This window comes from Rhinopithecus roxellana, chromosome 5 (assembly GCF_007565055.1).
Source record: "Rhinopithecus roxellana isolate Shanxi Qingling chromosome 5, ASM756505v1, whole genome shotgun sequence".
NCBI lineage: Eukaryota > Metazoa > Chordata > Mammalia > Primates > Cercopithecidae > Rhinopithecus > Rhinopithecus roxellana.
Genome location: NC_044553.1, coordinates 33,344,835 through 33,365,162, shown reverse-complemented (window position 1 = coordinate 33,365,162; position 20,328 = coordinate 33,344,835).

The following is a 20,328-nucleotide window of genomic DNA, read 5'->3' as shown; positions in this document are numbered from 1 at the left end:
TGAAGGCTTATACTCATGTGCCAAATAAAAGTATGACATTGTATGTGTGCGTACGTACACATACACACAGAGGTGGTCCAGGCTCGGCAGAAACTGAAACATAGGAAATAGAGTCCCTATTCATAAACTGAGTGCAGTCTAATGAAGAAAAGGATAACAGTTTCAGATAGATTGAAACTCCTAACACGGTTCTGCTTCTGTGATTTGGGATGATGTCAGAGGCCTCAAGTCAGGATCCGAGTGTTCTAAGGAGGTAATGCTACCCTCTAACCAGCACAAAGGACAAACTGTCCAGGTTCAGTTTTCTTCATTATTGGGAATTCACCTCACCTCCCATCCACACTTCCAGCATAAGAAAGCAAATCTTCTATCAATTCCCGTTCATGAGGACCAAGGGGTCTCCATGGGATACCTCCTTTCCCCTACCAACGACATGAACCTCTGGCAGGTAGGACTCTCTCCACTTAAATGATTAGCCACTCCCCTGCTCTCCTTTGTCACCTGAACCTTCCCGTCAGAAATTACTTTCCAGAAAAGACATTTGAAAGAATTGTAAGAGTGACAATCACATTTTCTTTTTGGCCCTTTTAGCTTTAGTTTTGAATGACAGCCCTGAGAAGTAGGGGTTACAGGTGAATTTATCATTTTTGTTGATGTCACTCTATTAGATAACAGCACCAACCAACCATCTGATATCTCACATATCCCTTTTTTTTTTTATCCCAGCTACCTATAAGTCCTCAAAAAAAAAGCACTAGGATTCAGATCTTGGGTTCCATGCCAGCAGAAGCACTGAAACTTTGGGAGAAAAAGACTATTCCAGAATCAGAGCTTTTAAAATGTATTTATTGCTGACTTATGCAGCTTCTTGGTTTTTCCTATTTTAATCAGGTACATAGCTGCTATGTTTGTATAAATTTATCATTTAATGTAATCAGTTGATAATTGAGTGTGCTGTGCTTCTCAGATTGCAGGACACAATTCAAGGTTCTGTGAGGGATATACAAAAGTAAAGAATGTATTCCTGGCTCTCAAGAAAAAGTAATTCTGCTGGAAGAACAGGGTGCATGTATATGAAAAGAGAATGTACAGCAATGATCACTAACTACAAAATAAGTCATTTAGAAAATCAGTTCTCTAGGAGCTCAGAGCAGGTTTTATAAATGTGGGCTCTAGCTAGAGAGGTAAAATTTGGTGTAGATCTGCAAGATAGGTAGCATTCGAATAGACTGTTGCCTGAAGAATAGATCCTGGACTGCTAAATACAACAAAATGACAGAGAGGAAATATGGTAGGGTTTGGGAAGTAGTGAGTGAATCCTTCAGGGTTCCAGAGCTACCCTGGAGGTCAAGTTTAGGACTGGACCAAATCAGTCTATTCAAGACCCAATATTACTGCATGCTTAGAGCATAAATACAGAAATAAATCCTTCGATTTGCAGTTTGTCATCTTGTCCCCCATTTGTGATGAATTTTTTGAATGCCACCTCTAAGCATGTATTTCCAAAAGCTCTCCAGACGGCAATCTGTGTTGGGCTGGCTCAGTGTGGAGCATTCTGTGGAATCCTCCGCTAATGAGTGACTGGAGAGCGAACGTGAACAGTGATTGAATGGTAGTCACGTACAAGCTCACTTGATACTGCTTCGGGGATCTGCAGTGTTGTTTTTAAATCCCTCGGCTTTTCCTTGATAAATTAGCTACAGTATTTATAATATGCAGCCAATAGTCTAATTATAAGAATGTTTATCTCTTGCATGCGGAAGGCGGGATAATGTGAAGGAAAGCACATTGGTTTCCAAATTGGAACAGACCTCTATTTTGCAGTTAACTCCCTGTGGAACCTTGGGCAAGTCAGTTATTCTCCCTGAGTCAAATTATCTCATCTGCAAAATGGAGGTAATACTTTTCAATTCACAGTGAGTGTGAGGATCAATTTGAGGACACTGTATACAAAAGGATTTTATAAACTCTAAATCACTGTATAAGCTTAGGGTATGATGGTTTTTCCTCATCGCCACCAGACTAATTTATTAAACTGCTAATTGGTGACGTTACAGAAATTCATCATTAACGTTTTGTTTTGTCAAGTTCTAGAGCAGTGAATCTGAACTTTGATTATAGATGTAAATGAAGATAACAAAAAAGACGAACAATGACAGCTATTACTTATTTGCGCTAACTATGTGGCAGGCACTACCATAAAAGTTTCACACATACTATATCATTAATTGTCATAACTCCACGAGGTAGGTTCTACTATTCTTTCCACTTAGCACACAGGGACGGTAAGACACAGAGAAGTCATCCAGCAAATAGGGGAGCTGGACGGATTCCAACCCAAGCAGTTTGGCACTAAAATCTATGTTTTAAACAACAACCTCATCCCTGAGTCAACAGACATTCCAATTTCATAGTTTCCCTAAAGATCTGTGGATCACAAATTTAAAGCTCCCACTTTGCAGGAGAATAATAGTCCACAGTTAGTTTTCTTCAGCATGTATGATTCAGTTACACACATTCTTTTTTTCCTAACACTGCAGCTGTATTTCAGGAGAAACACACACACGGAGACCTGAAATGGAATCTCCTATTCCTCACTTCCACCTTCCCTCCTTTGTATCCTGATTATATGTGAACGCCTGTGTTTGAAAATGTGAACGCTAGAGATCAATGTGCTCCACTCTCTCCTGCCAGTCCATGAGGTTCTCTTCTATCAACCTGACCAGGTAACTCCTTGCTGAGAACAGCATGAATGTTCACAATGCACTGCTGCTTAGTCCTTAAAAGTGAATATTGTTTGGATGAATGTCGTCCTACTTCAGAAATCAAAGAGCCTCCTCCAGAGTTGGCAGCCCAGAACTCTTAGAAAGGAAATTTAAACAGCTTCCCTAACTCACAGGGAAACCTGCTACCAAAAGAATTACATATGGAGCCAATGTAAAGTGTTGCTCAAAATGGCCATCATGGATAGCAATTTTCAGTTGGCAAACTCCTTCCCAAAATGTTCACTCCAGGAAGGAGATACTTGAGAAGGCAGATACGTGAAACCACAACTGCATGCCAAGGTGCCCTGGAAGATGTGTGAGGCCTCTGATGGCGGGAGATCCCAGCTAGAACAGGGATTCTGAGGTCACAACTTTCCTTCCAGAAGTCTTTGGACTGCACATAGCTCATTCTTATATATATTTTGCGGAATGAGAAAAGAAAAGATTTCAGCAGCGTACAGCTCAACACTCCTATGAAGTCATTATGGAAGAATTACCACACTCCAGAGTGTGAGCTTTTTACCTTGACAACATTTCCCCAGGTAACATTAAAAATATATCATCTATAAAATTAAATGACATTTGTTTTAAATGTTCTTTCTTGTTCTCACTTTTTCTCATGAAAAATAGAGGGCGTTTAATTGTTTGTGGGGAAGCTGGGAAAGAGATGGCAGATAACACCCAGCAAGAATGAGAATTAGGAAAGCTAACATCACCATCATTGTGTTAACATTTGCACACGTTATGTTGTTTTATCCTCCTCATAACTTACTGGGGGGACACTATTATTTTCTTACTATGAGAAAATGGAATCTCAGAGAGTCTGCATGTCTTGCCCAAGGTCACATAGCTGGTTATTAAGAGTGTTTGAACCTAGGCATTCAGGCTCCACAGCTCCTACACTCTACTCTCAAAACCAACATACTGTTTCTTTTTTGAGATGGAGTCTTGCTCTGTCGCCCAGACTGCAGTGCAGTGGTGCGATCTCAGCTCACTGCCACCTCCACCGCCCAGGTTCAAGCCATTCTCCTGCCTCAGCCTCCTGAGTAGCTGGGATTACAGGTGTGTACTGCCACATCTGGCTACTTTTTTTTACATTTTTAGTAGAGACGGGGTTTCACCATGTTGGTCAGTCTGGTCTTGAACTCCTGACCTTGGGATCCGCCCACCTCAGCCTCCCAAAGTGCTGGGATTACAGGCGTAAGCCACTGCACCCGGCCAACATACTGTTTCTAAACAAATATTTATAAATTACTTACTGTCAGCATGTGAACTGGAGGAGGAAAGAAGCAAATCCTTATTGCATACGGACCTAAATTTAACATTAAGTTGAATGACTAGATAGTTTTATCCCTATTTTAATTCCAGTTTCATTGTTTTCTTTGCAGAAATAAAAAGCAAAGGTTAAAGAATGTGCTCAAGGTTACTCTGTAAGGAAGTAGCAGAGCCAGAATCCACAGACCATCCAGGACCCTGATACCATCAGGAATACAAAAAATGGATGCTAATTAAAGGACCCTCTTGATCTCTTGATCTTGCTGCTGCCTCGTTTCTTTCTTTAATAGCAGCAGGTGGACATCGACCTCAGAGAGGGCTGAGATACAGGCAGCTGTGGCAGAGCCATCTGGCAAGATTCTGCACGGCCCTGTGTTTCATGCCTATTTATTTATTTATTTATTTATTTATGTTTTTTGAAACAGAGCCTTGCTGTGTCGGCCAGGCTGGAGTGCAGTGGCACGATCTCAGTTCACTACAACCTCCATCTCCCCAGCTCAGACAATTCTCCTGCCCCAGCCTCCTGAGTAGCTGGGATTACAGGCATGTGCCGCCATGCCTGGCTAATTTTTGTATTTTTTTTAGTAGAGACGGGGTTTCGCTATGTTGGCCAGGCTGGTCTCGAACTCCTGACCTCAGGTAATCCACCTGCCTTGGCCTCCCAAAGTGCTGGGATTACAGGCATGAGCCACTGTGCCCAGACTTCATGCCCTTATTCTTACGGCAACTTTAAACTGGCCTCTGAATTTGGTCTTGCTTGGACCTCCAAGCTCCTCCTCATCTTCCCGGCCAATCCAGCCCTCAGAATTGCTAGCTGGGTTTGTCCTCCACTCATTTCCTAGTTTCCAGATATGTATTTTCATGCTGCCCACTCGTGGCTCCAGTTCAGCACTAGGCCACTCCCTCATATTCTCTTCCCACTTACAAGGCAGGGTAGAGAACATGGGATCTGAAAGATGATCTCCTCCCCTGGAAGCTCACAGCATAACCAGAAATTCAGAATGCACATTTGTGAAACAGCAGATCACAATACCAAGACAGCTTGTAAACATTGAGAATGTGTGAAGAGTGAACCAAGAAGCAGAGAGTTCAAAGGAATTCAACATAAATTCTAGGCTGTTTTCTAGGAGCCTGGTGACAGCTGAGCTTCCCTCTTACTGACAAGTCCAGAGCTAAGCAACCTCCCCAGTGGCCAGAGTTTTGACTTTCAATAGAGATTAGCTAACTAACTACCAATAAACAAGCCCATATGCTTTTAGCAAGTAGTATGCAAAAGAAGCCCACAGGGCTTCTTTATTTACTTAGCTGGATAATGCATCTCCCTAGGGTCTGCGCAGGGAGGATAGCTACTTCTCAGGATGCAATGACATGGCTTTTAGCTCAAACCTTGACATGCCACCCCTCCCTCATTCATTTTCTTACCCCACAATCATTACCCTAAAAAGAATTTTCACTTTAGAAAGTGACCTTGCTGGGCTGAAGCTTGAAGTTTTAAAAGCCCCCTAAGGTTTCATTTTGAAAAGTCATCATGGACTTTAGATTGACTTTCTCTTGAAGGCAGCTTAAACCTTGTTCATTTGGGAGCACAAAAGAGATGGTTTAGGCATCCCAAGGCTTTAATTGCCAGCTGTCTTATTTCTGTGTTCACATTTTTTTTCTTCTCTCCAGGAAGATTAAGATGAGTGAAATAATTTCTTTTTAGTTATCATTGTAACATTCGGGTTTTCCATTACTGTCAATTTTTTGAAACTTGTCTCATTAGCATTTTCAGAAGAGTTTAAAAAAACCTTTCATCAAGGAAAAAAATGTGCATGATATCTAAATGCAAGTAAGTTGTCACGAGATTTCATTGACATAAATTTGTCCTCTCTTGTCTTCATTTCTGCTTTCTCAGTTCCTCTTTTGATGATATCTTAGAGCAAGCTTGTCCAACACGGCCCAGAACGGCTTTGAATGAGGCCCAACACAAAGTCAAAAACTTTCTTAAAAACATTACGAGATTGCTTTTTGGGATTTTTTTTTTTTTAAGCTCATCGGCTATCGTTAGTGTTAATGTATTTTATGTGTGGCCCAAGAAAAATCTTCTTCCAATGTGGCTCAGGGAAGCCAAAAGATTGGACACCTCTGTTTAGAGCCTAGGAACCATACCCATGGCTCTTTAGAGACTTAGAAATAAGTGGCCTAGATTAATAGATAAAGCATCTTAAAAGCAAGTTATAAAGAAGGGTTGTGGGGCTGTTATACTCCCTAAAACTTCTAAGAACAAAGAAAGAAATGCCAAAAAGCCCAATAGAAGCAACAATATAAATAACAAAATAACATTCTAGAGGAAATCAACCCACGACTACAGGGTTTTCTGCAAGCTTCACATATTTTGTGTGTTTTTAAGTGAGAAGGAGAGCTGGGTTAGTGAACAGACCTAAGGAGTCTTGGGTCTACTTATTGCCAATACAACCAGCAGGTAAGAGCTCCCTGGTGTTACACCTCAGTGATGGAGATCTAATCAACTCTTTATTTCTCCTAACCCAAAAGTGCTTTTGTAAATGCACATGGATTAGCACTACGGAGCTAATTATTTTGTAAGCTGAGATCACTTTTCCAAAGAGACAAACTCTCCCAGGATCAAGAGCAACAGCCTCTTTAATAGTTTTTCCTGGAAATGGAGACATTGACTTGGAAGTTGCATCAGCAAATTGAGCATGCGTTCTCCTGTGGGAGCATTGCAAGTTAGGAAATGTGGGTCTTGTATGTGGCCGCAGACAGAGAAGACATGTAGACTGAATGGCTTTCAAGCCAAAAATGCAGAATTGGCAATATCTAGAATTGCTCACTCCTTATCTCCTAGGCGATGTTTTCTTCCAGCTCCATTTGTTAGAAACTGTGTAGTACCCACAGGACATAGAAAGTATTGTTGTCATTTAAGAGAGCCAGCACTCTTGAAACAGGAAAGATTCGCTTGTCCCCCTCTCAGGGCATGCAATGGGGGTGTGGCTCCCTTCTTCAGTGCTCTGCTGCTCAAACCTCTAGGGGAGCATACAGATGGGCAGGCTGTGGGGCTCCAATCCCACGGCAGTGTCTGGGGTGAGTGTTCACAGGTGAAGCCCCCGTGGGCGGGTGTTACAGCGTGCTCTTTTAGTTTGTTATCTATAGGTGGCTTGTATTAACCAGCTCAGTTAGACCCTCTGCCTTGTCACAAGGACAGAGGGTTTTCTGTATCCCGGGTTCTTGCTTTGGTGTACTGGAAGAATCGGATCACATGTGGGCTTGGAGAATTAGTGCAAAGTTTTATTGAGTGGAAGTAGCTCTTCGCCAGTGGGGGAGCCAGAAGGGAAATGGTTTTCCCCTGGATTTGAGCCACTCGGCGACCCCGGCTCTCCTCGGACTGCCCTGGCCAAACTCTTCCTCATTCTGCCAGCTGATGGCCTGTCGGCGGGCCAGCCTCTGTCAGTGTGCCCTTCTGCTCACCAGCTCCTCTCGACATCCTCTCAATGACCAGCCACTTGTGCCTTCTTCCATGGATGTGCTCCTCTGGACGTCTGGCCTCCTGGGTGTCTGCTCGCTAGGGTCTCATGTTTTTATAGGCGCAAGATGGGGATGTGGCCCACCAGGGTGGTCTTGGGAAATGCAACATTTGGGCAGGAAATTCCTGTCCTCACCTAGGCCCATGGGGTGGAACCCTAGCCAGGGACCCACTTTTCTCTACCCAGCACTTCCCTTCTTTCCCCGTTCCGTATGATTTAAAGGGACCATGCTCTTCCCTTCCCAGAACTCTCATATCATTTTGACTGGCAATTTCTGCTCTGCCACTCTACTGCAAGAGAGAAGGTAAAACTCAGAGTACGAGTTGCTCACAGTCTGAGATGAGCAACTTCCTAGGCAGGGCTTTCTAAATGTGATGAAAACAGACATTGAAGAGGGCACCTGTTTTTAAGCCTCTGTCATTTCACATACCCTTTATTTACAAACTCCACTTTTTGTATGCCCACTGAAGTTTTACCTTGTTTTGTGAAAGAAATTATTTTGTCTAATGGGGTTAAAAAAAATCCATCGTCTGCAATCCATCATAGGCTTCTAAAATTTTTCTCCTAATTCAAAAAATATTTATTGACTACTTGCTACGCTCCAGGCATAGTTTCAGAAGCTGATGAATCATTCATGAACAAAATTAACCAAACCTCTGCCTTCAGGGAGTTTCCAGGCAAGGACAAATTATAGAACAAATAAATTATTAAATTATTTGATGTATTAGAAGGTGATAAACATTATGGGAATAAATGAATTCTAAAAGGAGGTTAGAGAGTTGAGGAAGGGGAGGGTTTCATTTCGAACGGGGTGAACAAGACAGCTTCACTATAATGGTGACACCTGAAGAAGGAGAGGGAATGAGACATGTGACTACCTGGGGAAGGTGGGGTGTGGGGGCAGGGCGGAAAATGATCTAAGCAGAGGCAAAAGCACAAGCAAGCACCCTGAGAAGAGTTCATCCCTGCAGAACAATGCATGAGGGGGAGAGGCATAAGGGGTCACATTGAACTTGGTAGCTCATTGTGAAGGTTTTGACTTTTTATTTGAAGTAGGATGGGACTCCTTGGAGAGTTTTAATCAGAAGAGTAACATGATCTGACTTAATATTTTTAAAGGGCTTCTGGCTCTAATGTTAAGGCTAGACTCTAAGATGATAGAGGTGAAAACATGATTTTGTATTTTTCTGGCAATTAAGATAAAATACATTAGGTCAAATCAATTGGGTGGGCAGGAATGCAAGGTTTCATCTACATAATCTGTCTTCAAATGCTTGCCTTGACTTCCCAGATGCAAATGTTTTTATAAAGTCACCCTTCCCTCTTAAATTTCCCAGAGTTTGAACCTGGATCATTCTTCATCAGAATAGTTGTACTTTTTATTGCTCGTGAAAAATGAAAAGAGCCTATAACCTTAAGGCTTTTTTCTTAATGCAGAAAAGTAGAAGTTTAACTAGTTTCTCTAAATGCCTAAGAATATAAGAAGCATTTTGAGACAGCTAATGACCTTTTTAAGATAAGATTTCTTAAGTGTTCTCGGCATAGATATTCCTAAGAACCCAATTTACTAACAAATACAGCAGTGGCCATAATCCTATAAACGGGAATAGTGGTAGGGAACCTAGTGGTCACCATCCCATTTTACAGATGGAGAAACAGCCCAAGCTCACACAACTAAGAAGTGGCAGGGATGAACTTCAACTCTGTCTAGCTAAAAGCCTTTCACCAATGGTTTCTGGCTAGAGTATTCGGTGGCTTCTTTTATAGGAAGCTTATTTTAAAGCATGTCAAGAATCTAAATTACCTTCTTATTCCATATTCTACACTTCCTTAGGAAACAAACTTTTATTTCCCCCTTTAAATAAAAAAAGCAAAACAAAAAGATAAGGGATATCATTGGCCATCATTATGGGGAGAGAAGTTGGAGATAGAAAGCCTAAAATGAATCAAGCTGAGAGGCCTGAAAACGAATGCCTGTCCCATGGTCCCCTCTTAAATTGTCTAGTCACAGCACAGGCACAGTCACAGCACCGCATGCCAAGTAACATTACCCAAAGATGAACCAGACCTGAGAAGGCAGCTGACTTTGCCTTCCCCAGTGCTAACACTTGTTAAAGGAATTTACTAAGTCTCAGAGGGCATGAACTGAAATAATCTCCTTCATCCTGAACTGAAAGAAGTGCTAAAAACCAAGAGACAGCCAGTGGCCTGGGTAGGGAGCAGTTGGCTTTCAGAAAATAAATCGAACATGTACAGACAACTCAAACTACCAACAATTCCCCTCTGAAGATGCAGGTGTCCTTCTGGGTAAAGTCCATCAAACCTGACCTTTAAAAAAACAGAATGATTGGATAATTATCATCAATTAATTTTTAAATCAATCTGTCAGAATTGGAATAGAACAACCTTCAGGGTATTCTAAAAACTGAATTTCAATAGAAAATAGTAATTATTTCAGAATGATGCCAGGAGTCATGGTGGCCCTTGCAGTACCTGTTGCAACCTTGTGTGGGAATCATTCCTAAGCTTGACTATCCCGCCTGGGACACAGAGAATGCAAGACCAGGCAGGCAGCTGCTGATTTGAAACCAGTTACTTCAGGAAATCAAAGAAAGCTGGAAAGTTGTCGGGAGCTAGTTTTGCTGGAGAACTCTCAGAAAGAGGACTGCCCTGGAGTTTGCTTGAGAAGTAACCAGTCACCCGGGGCAGGGGCAGAAGAGGCACATGACCTGAAAATAAAGCTTTGAGGCTCTGAGGAACAGTTTCAGGTGCTGCAGAAGGGAGCAGCGGGTTCTAGGGGAACCAAAGGGTTGAGAGGGAGCCTCCTCTTCCTGCTACCGCCACAAAGACTCACCTTCAAGGGAAAGTGTTGCGCTGCCAGATTACTCTAAGTAGGAAAAAGTGTGTTTATTCTCTGAAAAAAGAAAATTCAGAATATTGATTGCTCAGTTTTCTGTCTCTCAGGCTGTCATCTATATGCACAAAGTGTTTTGACTTTACAGTTAAAAGAAAATCCCAAGGGTAAAATAGTTTTACTTTTTTAAGACATGTGTTTTCTATTTTTTCTCTTTTCTTGTGTTAAAGTTGGAAATGAGTTACCAAAAAAAAAAAAAAAAAAAAAAAAAAAAAAAAAAAAGTACTTGTTTATTTCCAGATGGAGTGGATTAAAGAGAGAAAGGGAGGAGCTCATCAGGATTGATATGGGAACACTGGGTAGCCTCCGGACATGTCCAGAAGAAGGGATTATCAAGAGAGAGTATATTAAAATATTTTAAAACATTTTTTTTTTTTGAGACAGAGTCTCACTCTGTCGCCCAGGCTGGAGTACAGTGGTGCAATCTCGGCTCACTACAAGCTCTGCCTCCCAGGTTCACGCCATTCTCCTGCCTCAGCCTCCCAAGTAGCTGGGACTACAGGTGCCTGCCACCGTGCCTGGCTAATTTTTTGTATTTTTAGTAGAGACGGGGTTTCAACTGTGTTAGCCAGGATGGTCTCGATCTCCTGACCTCGTGATCAGGCCGCCTCAGCCTCCCAAAGTGCTGGGATTATAGGCGTGAGCCACCGCGCCTGGCCCTTAAAGACATTTTCTTAAACACCACAGGGGAAGGGGATGAGGTTACTTCCAAACAACTGTGTAGTCCAGAGTTTGTCAAATAAACCTTATTTTTATTTCACTCAGCTCAGGTGATTCTTTCTGTGTTCATGTATAATAATGTATTTTATGTACACATAGGCAAATTTAGAGAACAGAATTTTTCAGGCTTAAAAGCTTTTTTTAGCACAAATAACTTTTGAGATAACAAAGATACATTTTTGTTTCGAAAGACAATTCCTTATCAAATTAGCAAATATAAAATATTAACAATAACATCTACTACTGATGATGCTACACAGCACTGTCATTTTTATTGATAATCATGTAAATTGGTAGAACCCGTCAGAAAAGCACTTTTGCGAAGTACATCAACAGACATAAAAATACGCATCTCTTTTGTCTTGGCAATGTTACATAAGGAATTTATCCTATGAAAATAACTTTAAGCATATAATTATAGAGCATTATTTAAAACTGGGTTTATAGCAGGACTTTTAAAAATAGTAAATAAATGCAAAAATAAAATCTAACTCTGAGGGAATTGTTAAGTACTTCTACTTGTTACCATAATGCTCATCAATCTTATGTGAAATACCTTTGATATGATGTTGAGTGATTTATTTTAAAGCTCACTTCTGATTTGATATTTTAAAGCTCACTTCTGATTTGACTTTTGATCCTGGCAATATGGTATATCAGACTTCGTCAATAACCATTCAATAATCACTGAAAACAATAAAAAGTCTAAATATTCTTTTTTAATTGTAATGGTTCTCCAGATACCAAAAACAACTAACAGAGGCAATTGCTGCTAAGTAAGCCAGCATGCAGCCTAGCATTTACTGTGACTGCATCTGCCAAATCCTGGTGACGTTGAGCTTCTGATTTAAAAGCTGCCCAGGGTCACACGGTATCGGAGACAGGAGGTACAGCCTATGACCCACCTAAGGAGGAGAATCTAATGGTAAATTTCTACATTAAACTGTAATCCCAAAGGTCTACACTCCTATCTCAGTGTAAGGGTAAATGAGAAACAGACTCATTCTCCAGAAAAGTAAACAGCAAGATGACGATAAATAAATCTCCCTTCAAAATATATAACCACAAGCCAGTTTTCACACAGGTTTATGGTCAGAAGTAATTTGAGTTATGAATTGGCAATACACCAGTCAACATCAGAAGCAAAGACAAACTCTTCTCTGAAGAGACCCAATCTCGAACCAATTCTTAGACAATTTCTACAAATAAAGATCCAAGGAATATGCACTTACAGCAAAATATCACAAAACATCATGAGGAACTTCCAACCAGAAACAACTAACTTCAGACTCAATCTTGCAAGGAATTAAGATATTATCAAACAAAATATACAAAAGAAATGCTTAACATATCCAAAGAAAAAAAGAAGCTTAAAAATATAAGAAAGAAAAAAACAATACAAGTCATCTAAACAGATGCGAATATAAGCAAATTGAGATTTCCAGAAATAAAAATGTAATCGCTAAAATAAAAACTCCAGCAGATGAGATAACTGATTAGATATGACTAAGGAAAAAGAATCAGTGAAATAGAATACAGACCTGAATGAATTATGCAAAATGCAATAGAGTAATAAAAGCAGAAAATGTGGAAAGGGATTAAGAGACACTGAAGACAGAGTGAGAATTTCTAACGTATGTCTAATTAAAGTTTCAGAAGGAAATAATAAAGAGAATTTGGAATAAGAAATAGTTTCAGAAATAATGACCGAAAGTTCTCATAACTTTTAAATAAACAGTGATCCTCACCTTTGGGAAGTTCAAAAAATCCCAGGCAAGATAAATAAAAAGAATTCCTTTTCTAGATATAAATCATAGTGAAACTGCAAAACTTCAAAGGCAAAGAGAAGATCTGCAAAGCAGCTAGAAAGTAAAGACATTTCTACAAAGGCACGGTAAATAGCCTTATTGTGTGATTTTTCTATATAAATAATAAACACCAGAAGACAAATGGCATCTTTAAAGTGCTGAGGGAAAATAATTCTTAACCAACAATAAAATATGTCTTTAAATTATCTTTCAGGAATAGGAAGTAAAAATAATATACTCAGGTTAACAGAAAGTAACAGAATTGACTACCAACAGGTTTTATTAAACATAATTCTCAAAAGTGAGCTTCTTATTGAAGTTATATCAAATGAAAAGTCTCCAATACAGAAAGAAATAGTAGGCAAAGATTTCTGTAAGTATGTAGGTAAATCAGAACAAATATTGATTGTATAAAATGACATCTCCTTTTCAAATTAAAGAAAAATTAAACCAACTACCAACAACCATAGCATAAAATTTGAGAGAAGATCGATTCGATCTGAAGCTTTCTAATGTCTTCTTATTGAGGAAAGGGTTAAAAATACTCATTAGCCTTAGATTTTTTTTTTAAGTATCCATGTTAAAATATCTGGGGTGGATTGTGGAAAAAGATGGCCAACTGGATGCAACCAGGGGAAACATCTGACACAGAGGGACTGAGATGTCAGGAAGACTGGTACACTCTGAGCAGATCTTTGGAAGGAAGGAGGATACAGACATTGGGCTGAAGGGAGAGAAAGCTGGGAGCCCTGCATAGGGTACTGTGCATTGGGGCTCATTCCTGGACCCTAATGACGCCTGGGGAAGGAGTGACTTGAACAATCAAGGAGTGACCTACCCTTACATGAACCTCTGGAATCCTAGGACAATTGAGCTGGCAGGGAGAGCCGCTGAGAGAGGTAGTAAGGTCAGGACTCCAGGTGTGCAGAGCCCAGAGGGTGTGGTGCAGGAATGTCTGTAGAGGAGCACAGCCAGTGATGCACATTCCCCAAAGCTTGCCATGTTCCCCTAGGAGACTCACCTTGGGGGCACTGTTGGACCTGAACAGAGCAGGGTGGTCTTACTTATGAGATGGGACCAGACTGATCTGAGTGACCTCCTGTCTGCTGGACTCTTCCAGGGACTCAGGCTGTCCAAGCCTTGTTGCAGCGCAGCCTTGGATACCCAACCAGGATGCCTCCTGAGGTCACGCATGATAAATCCTTCGCCAGTATACTGTGGCTGACCATCAGAAAGTTCCAGCACAGTGGTCCCTACTGATGCATACCAACCCACCCACACTCTCCTTCTTCCTATTGCAACCTCCCCCATGCTGCTTTGCTGGCATGCATTTGCCCATAGATACTCCCCCACTGCTGTGCTGGGTGTGCACACAGGAAGGAAGACCTTGCCTCCCCTCCCAAGCCAGCATGCATGTGCATGTGCACCCTACCATGCCACTGCTGCAGGCATGAGCTCTCCTTTCCCCTGCTGGGCCCCTATTACTGGCACAGACATGTACATGGATACCAGTGGCCTCATCCCCTGACCTGCACCACCACCACAAATGTGAGCATGAAGGCTGGTAGCCCTACACCTGCCAGCACCCCACCATCATACTAACACTGCCACTGGTGCAAACATGCACACAAAAGCCAGCAGCTTCACCACTCACCCAACCTTGACCCCTCCAGCACCAGGTTCCTAATCTCAAGCCAACAAAGATAGAGGCCCAGTACTAGCCACTCAGAGTTAGAGAATGCAGCCCAAGAGGGCTGAGCTGAACCTTGGCCCCCTAAAATAGTCTAGAAATGAAGGCACTCAACTGAACCCACCTTATACCACAATCAAACCTTGACGACATGAAGTAAGATAAAAGAAAAAACAAAAATCCATCCAAAGGACAGCAATTTCAAAGACTGCAGGAACATCATCCCACAAAGATAAGAAATAAATAGTGCAATAACTCTGGAAACTCTGGAAGTCATAGTGGCTACTTACCTCCAAACGCCTGCACTAGTTCCATAGCAATGGTTCTTTTTTTTTTTTTTAGACCGAGTCTCGCTGTCGCCCGGGCTGGAGTGCAGTGGCCAGATCTCAGCTCACTGCAAGCTCCGCCTCCCGGGTTTACGCCATTCTCCTGCCTCAGCCTCCCGAGTAGCTGGGACTACAGACGCTAGCCACCTTGCCCGGCTAGCTTTTTGTATTTTTTAGTAGAGACGGGGTTTCACCGTGTTAGCCAGGATGGTCTCGAACTCCTGACCTCATGATCTGCCCGTCTCGGCCTCCCAAAGTGCTGGGATTACAGGCTTGAGCCACCGCGCCCGGCCCTTAGCAATGGTTCTTAACCAGGTTGAAACATCTGAAAAGACAGAAATAGAATTTAAAACATGGACAGGAATGAAGATCATAAAGACTCAGGAGAAAGTCAAACCAATCTAATGATTCTAATGAATACAATAAGAGTATACAGGAGATGAAAGATGAAATGGCCATTTTAAGAAAGAACTAACTGATCTGATAGACCTGAAAAACTACAAGAATTTCAGAATACAATCGCAAGTATTTACAGCAGAATCAACCAGTCTGAGGAAAGAATCTCAGAGCTCGATAACTGGTTGTCTGAAATAAGTCTGTCAGATAAAAATTAAAAAAAAAAAAAAAGTTTAATGAAGAATGAGCAAAACCTCCAAGAAATGTGGAATTACGTAAAGAGATGAAATATATGACTCATTGGCATCCTTAAAAGAGAGGAAGAGAAAGCAAGCAACTTGGAAAACGTATTTCAGGATATCATCTATGAAAATTTCCTGCACCTCCCTAGAGAAGCCAACATTGAAATTCAGGAAATGCAGAGAATTCCTGTGAGATACTACAAAAGATAAGCACCCCCAAGAAACACAGTCATCAGATTCTCCAAGGTCAAAATGAAAGAAAACATGTTAAAGGCAGCTAGAGAAAAGGAACAGGTAACCTACAAAGGGAACTCCATCAGGCTACCAGTGGAACTTGCAACAGAAATCCTACAAACCAGAAGAGACTGGGTGCCTATATTCAGCATTTTAAAACAAAAGAAATTCCAAGTAAGAATTTCATCCATATCAAACTAAGCTTTGTAAGCAAAAGATAAATAAGATCCAGCCGGGCGCAGTGGCTCAAGCCTGTAATCCCAGCACTTTGGGAGGCCGAGACAGGTGGATCCCGAGGTCAGGAGAGCAAGACCATCCTGGCTAACCCGGTGAAACACTGTCTCTACTAAAAAATACAAAAAACTAGCCAGGCAAGGTGGCGGGCACCTGTAGTCCAGCTACTTGGGAGGCTGAGGCAGGAGAATGGTGTAAACCCGGGAGGCGGAGCTTGCAGTGAGCTGAGATCCAACCACTGCACTCCAGCCTGGGCGACAGAGTGAGACTCCGTCTCAAAAAAAAAAAAAAAAAAAAAAGATAAATAAGATCCTTTTCAGACAAGCAAATGCTAAGGGAATTCATTACCATATCAGACCTATCTTACAAAAGGGTCCTGTAGGAAATGCTAAATGTGGAAAGGAATGACTGTTACTAGCCACTAAGAAAATCACAACTAAGTACACAGATCATCAACACAATAAAGCAACCACACAAACAAGTCTGTAAGATAACCAGCTAATAGCATGATGACAGGATCAAATTTGCACATAACAATATTAAGCTTGCATGTCAACAAGCTAAATGCCCAATTAAAAGGCACAGAGTGGCAAGTTGGATAAAGAAGCACAACCAAATAGTATGCTGTCTTGAAGAGATCCATCTCATATGCAATGACACTCATAGGCTCAAAGTAAAGAGATAGAGAACAATCTACCAAACAAAAGGAAAAGAGAAAAAAGCAAGGGTTGCTATTCTAATTTTAGATAGAACAGAGTTTAAACAATGTTCAAAAAGGACAAAGAATAGCAATATACAATGGTAAAGGGTTCAATTCAACAAGAAGACCTAACTATCCTAAATGTATATGCACCCAAAACAGGAGCACCCATATTCATAAAGCAAGTTCCTAGAGACCTATGAAAAATCTTGAGTAACTACACAATAACAGTGGGAGACTTCAACATCCCTCTGACAGTGTTAGACAGATTATCAAAGCAAAAAGCTAACAAAGATTCAGGACCTGAACTTGACACTTGGCCAAATGGACCTAAAGACATTTACAAAAACTCTTCACCCAAAATCAACAGCATGTACACTATTCTCATCTGCACATGGCACACCCTCTAAAATTGACCACATAATCATCCATAAAACAATCCTAATAATCCTCAGCAAATTAAAAAAAATCATAGCAAGCACACATTTGGACCACAGAACACTAAAAATAGACATCGATACCAAAAAAAAAAAAAAAAAAAAAAAAAAAAAATCACTCAAAACCATACAATTACATAGAAATTAAACAACCTGCTCCTGAATAACTCTTGGGTAAACTTTTATTGTTTCATTGTTAAGGCAAAAATGAAGTAATTCTTTGAAACATATGAGCACAAAGATACAACATACCAGAATCTTTGGGACACAGCTAAAGCGGTGTTAAGAGGGAAGTTTAGAATGCTACATGCCCACATCAGTTAGATCTCAGATTAATAATGTAACATCACACCTAGGGGAACTGAGAAACAGAAGCAAACAACTCCAAAAGGTAGGAGAAGACAGGAAATAATCAAAATCAGTAAAATTGAAGAAAATTGAGACATGAAAAACAAAATTTAAAAAAAAAATCAACAAATCCAGGGGTTGGTTTTTTTTGAAAGACTGCTACTAGACCACTAGCTAGACTGATACAGAAAAACAGAGAGATCAAAATAAACACCATCAGAAAAGACAAAGGAGACATTACTACTGCCCCATGGAAGGAAACAGACAAAAAAAGCCCTGAGAGACTACTATAATTACTTCTATAAACACAAGCTAGAAAACTTGGAAGAAATGATAAATTCCTGGACTCATATAACCTAAGATTCAATCAGGAAGCAATTGAATCCCTGAACAGATCAATAATAAGTTCCCAAAATTGAATCGCTAATAAAAATTCTACCATCCAGAAAAAAATGCTAGGGCCAGAAGGATTCAAAGTCAAATGTTACCAAATGTGAGGAGCCGGTACCATTCCTACTGAAACTGTCATGTGCGTCCCCATGAAGAAGCCACCAAACAGGCTTTGTGCGAGCAATAAAGCTTTTTAATCACCTGGGTGCAGGTGGGCTGAGTCTGAAAACAGTCAGCAAAGGGAGATAAGGGTGGGGCCGTTTTACAGGATTTGGGTAGATAAAGGAAAATTACAGTCAAAAGGGGGTTGTTCTCCGGCGGGCAGGAGTGGGGGTCACAAGGTTCTCAGTGGGGGAGCTTTTTGAGCCAGGATGAGCCAGGAAAAGGAATTTCACAAGATAATATCATCGCTTAAGGCAAGGACTGGCCATTTTCACTTCTTTTGTGGTGGAATGTCATCAGTTAAGGCGAGGCAGGGCATTTGCACTTCTTTTGTGATTCTTCAGTTATTTCAGGTCATCTGGGCGTATATGTGCAAGTCACAGGGGATGTGATGGCTTGGCTTGGGCTCAGAGGCCTGACAGAAACTATTCAAAACAAAAATTCAGAAGGAGAGACTCCTCCCTAACTCATTCATTGAGACCAGCATCACCCTGATACCAAAACCTGGCAGAGACATACATAAAAAAGAAAAATTTAGGCCAATATCCTTGATGAACATAGATGCAGAAATCCTCAACAAAATACTAGCAAACTGAATCCAGCAACACGTCAAAAAGCTGATCTGCCATGTTCAAGTAGGCTTTATTACTGGGATGCAAAGTTGGTTCAACATATGCAAATCAGTAAGTGTGATTCATTGTACAAACAAAACTAAAATTAAAAACCACATGATCATCTCAATAAATGCAGAAAAAACTTTCAATGAAATTCAACATTGTTTCATGTTAAAAACCCTTAACAAACTAAGCATGAAAGAACCTACTTCAAAATAATAAGAGCCATTTATGAAAAACCCACAGTTAACATCATACTGAATGGGCAAAAGCTGGAAGCATTTCTCTTGAAAACCAGAACAGGACAAGGATGCCCTCTTTTACCACTACTATTCAGCAAAGCACTGAAAGTCCTGGTCAGAGCAATCAGGCAAGAGAAAGATGAAGGGGTGGCCTGCCTTTCCACACCTGTGGGCGATTCTCCTTAGGTGGAACGAGAGACTTGAGAAAAGAAATGAGACACAGAGACAAAGTATAGAGAAAGAAAAAGTGGGCCCAGGGGACCGGCACTCAGCATACGGAGGACCCGCGATGGCACCAGCCTCTGAGTTCCCTCAGTATTTATTGATCATTATCTTTACCATCTTAGAAAAAGGGAAGTGGCAGGATAATAGGATCATCTTAGGGAGAAGGTCAGCAGTAAGACATATGAATAAAGATCTCTGTGACATGAGTAAGTTTAAAGAAAAGTGCTGTGCCTTGATATGCATATGCAAACATCTTCATAAACCTTTTTAGTGCATAAAGAGCAGCATTGACGCTAGCAAGTCCCACCTTCAGCCCTAAGGCGGTTTTCTCCTTTCTCAGTAAACAGAATATACAATCGGGTTTTACACGGAGATATTCCATTGCCCAGGGACAGGCTGGAGACAGATGCTTTTCTCTATCTCAACTGCCAAGAGGCCTTCTTTCCTCTTATACTAGTCCTCCTCAGCACAGACCCTTCACAGGTGTCAGGCTGGGGGACGATCAGGTCTTTCCCTTCCCACGAGACTATATTTCAGACTATCACATGGGGAGAAACCTTGGACAATACCTAGCTTTCCTAGGCAGAGGTCCCTGTGACCTTTGGCAGTGTACATGTCCCTGGGTACTTGAGATTAAGAGAATGGTGATGACTCTTCACAAGCATACTGCCTTCAGGCACTTGTTTAACAAAGCACACCCTGCACAGCCCAAAATCTGTTAAACCTTGAGTCACCACAGCACATGTCTCTTGCAAGGACAAGGTTGGGGGTAGGCTCACAGATTAACAGCATCTCAAATACAGGACAAAATGGAGTCTCTTTTGTCTACTTCTTTCTATATAGACACAGTAACAGTCTGATCTCTCTTTCTTTTCCCCACAAAAGAAATAAAAGGCATCCAAATAGGAAGAGAGGAAGTTAACTATCTCTCTTCACAGATGATATGATTCTATGCCTAGAAAATCCCGTAGTCTCTACCTAAAAGCTCTTTGATCTGATACACAACCGCAGCAGTTTCAAGATACAAAGTCAATATACAAAAATCGGTGGCATTCCTATACACCAACATCCATGCTGAGAGTCAA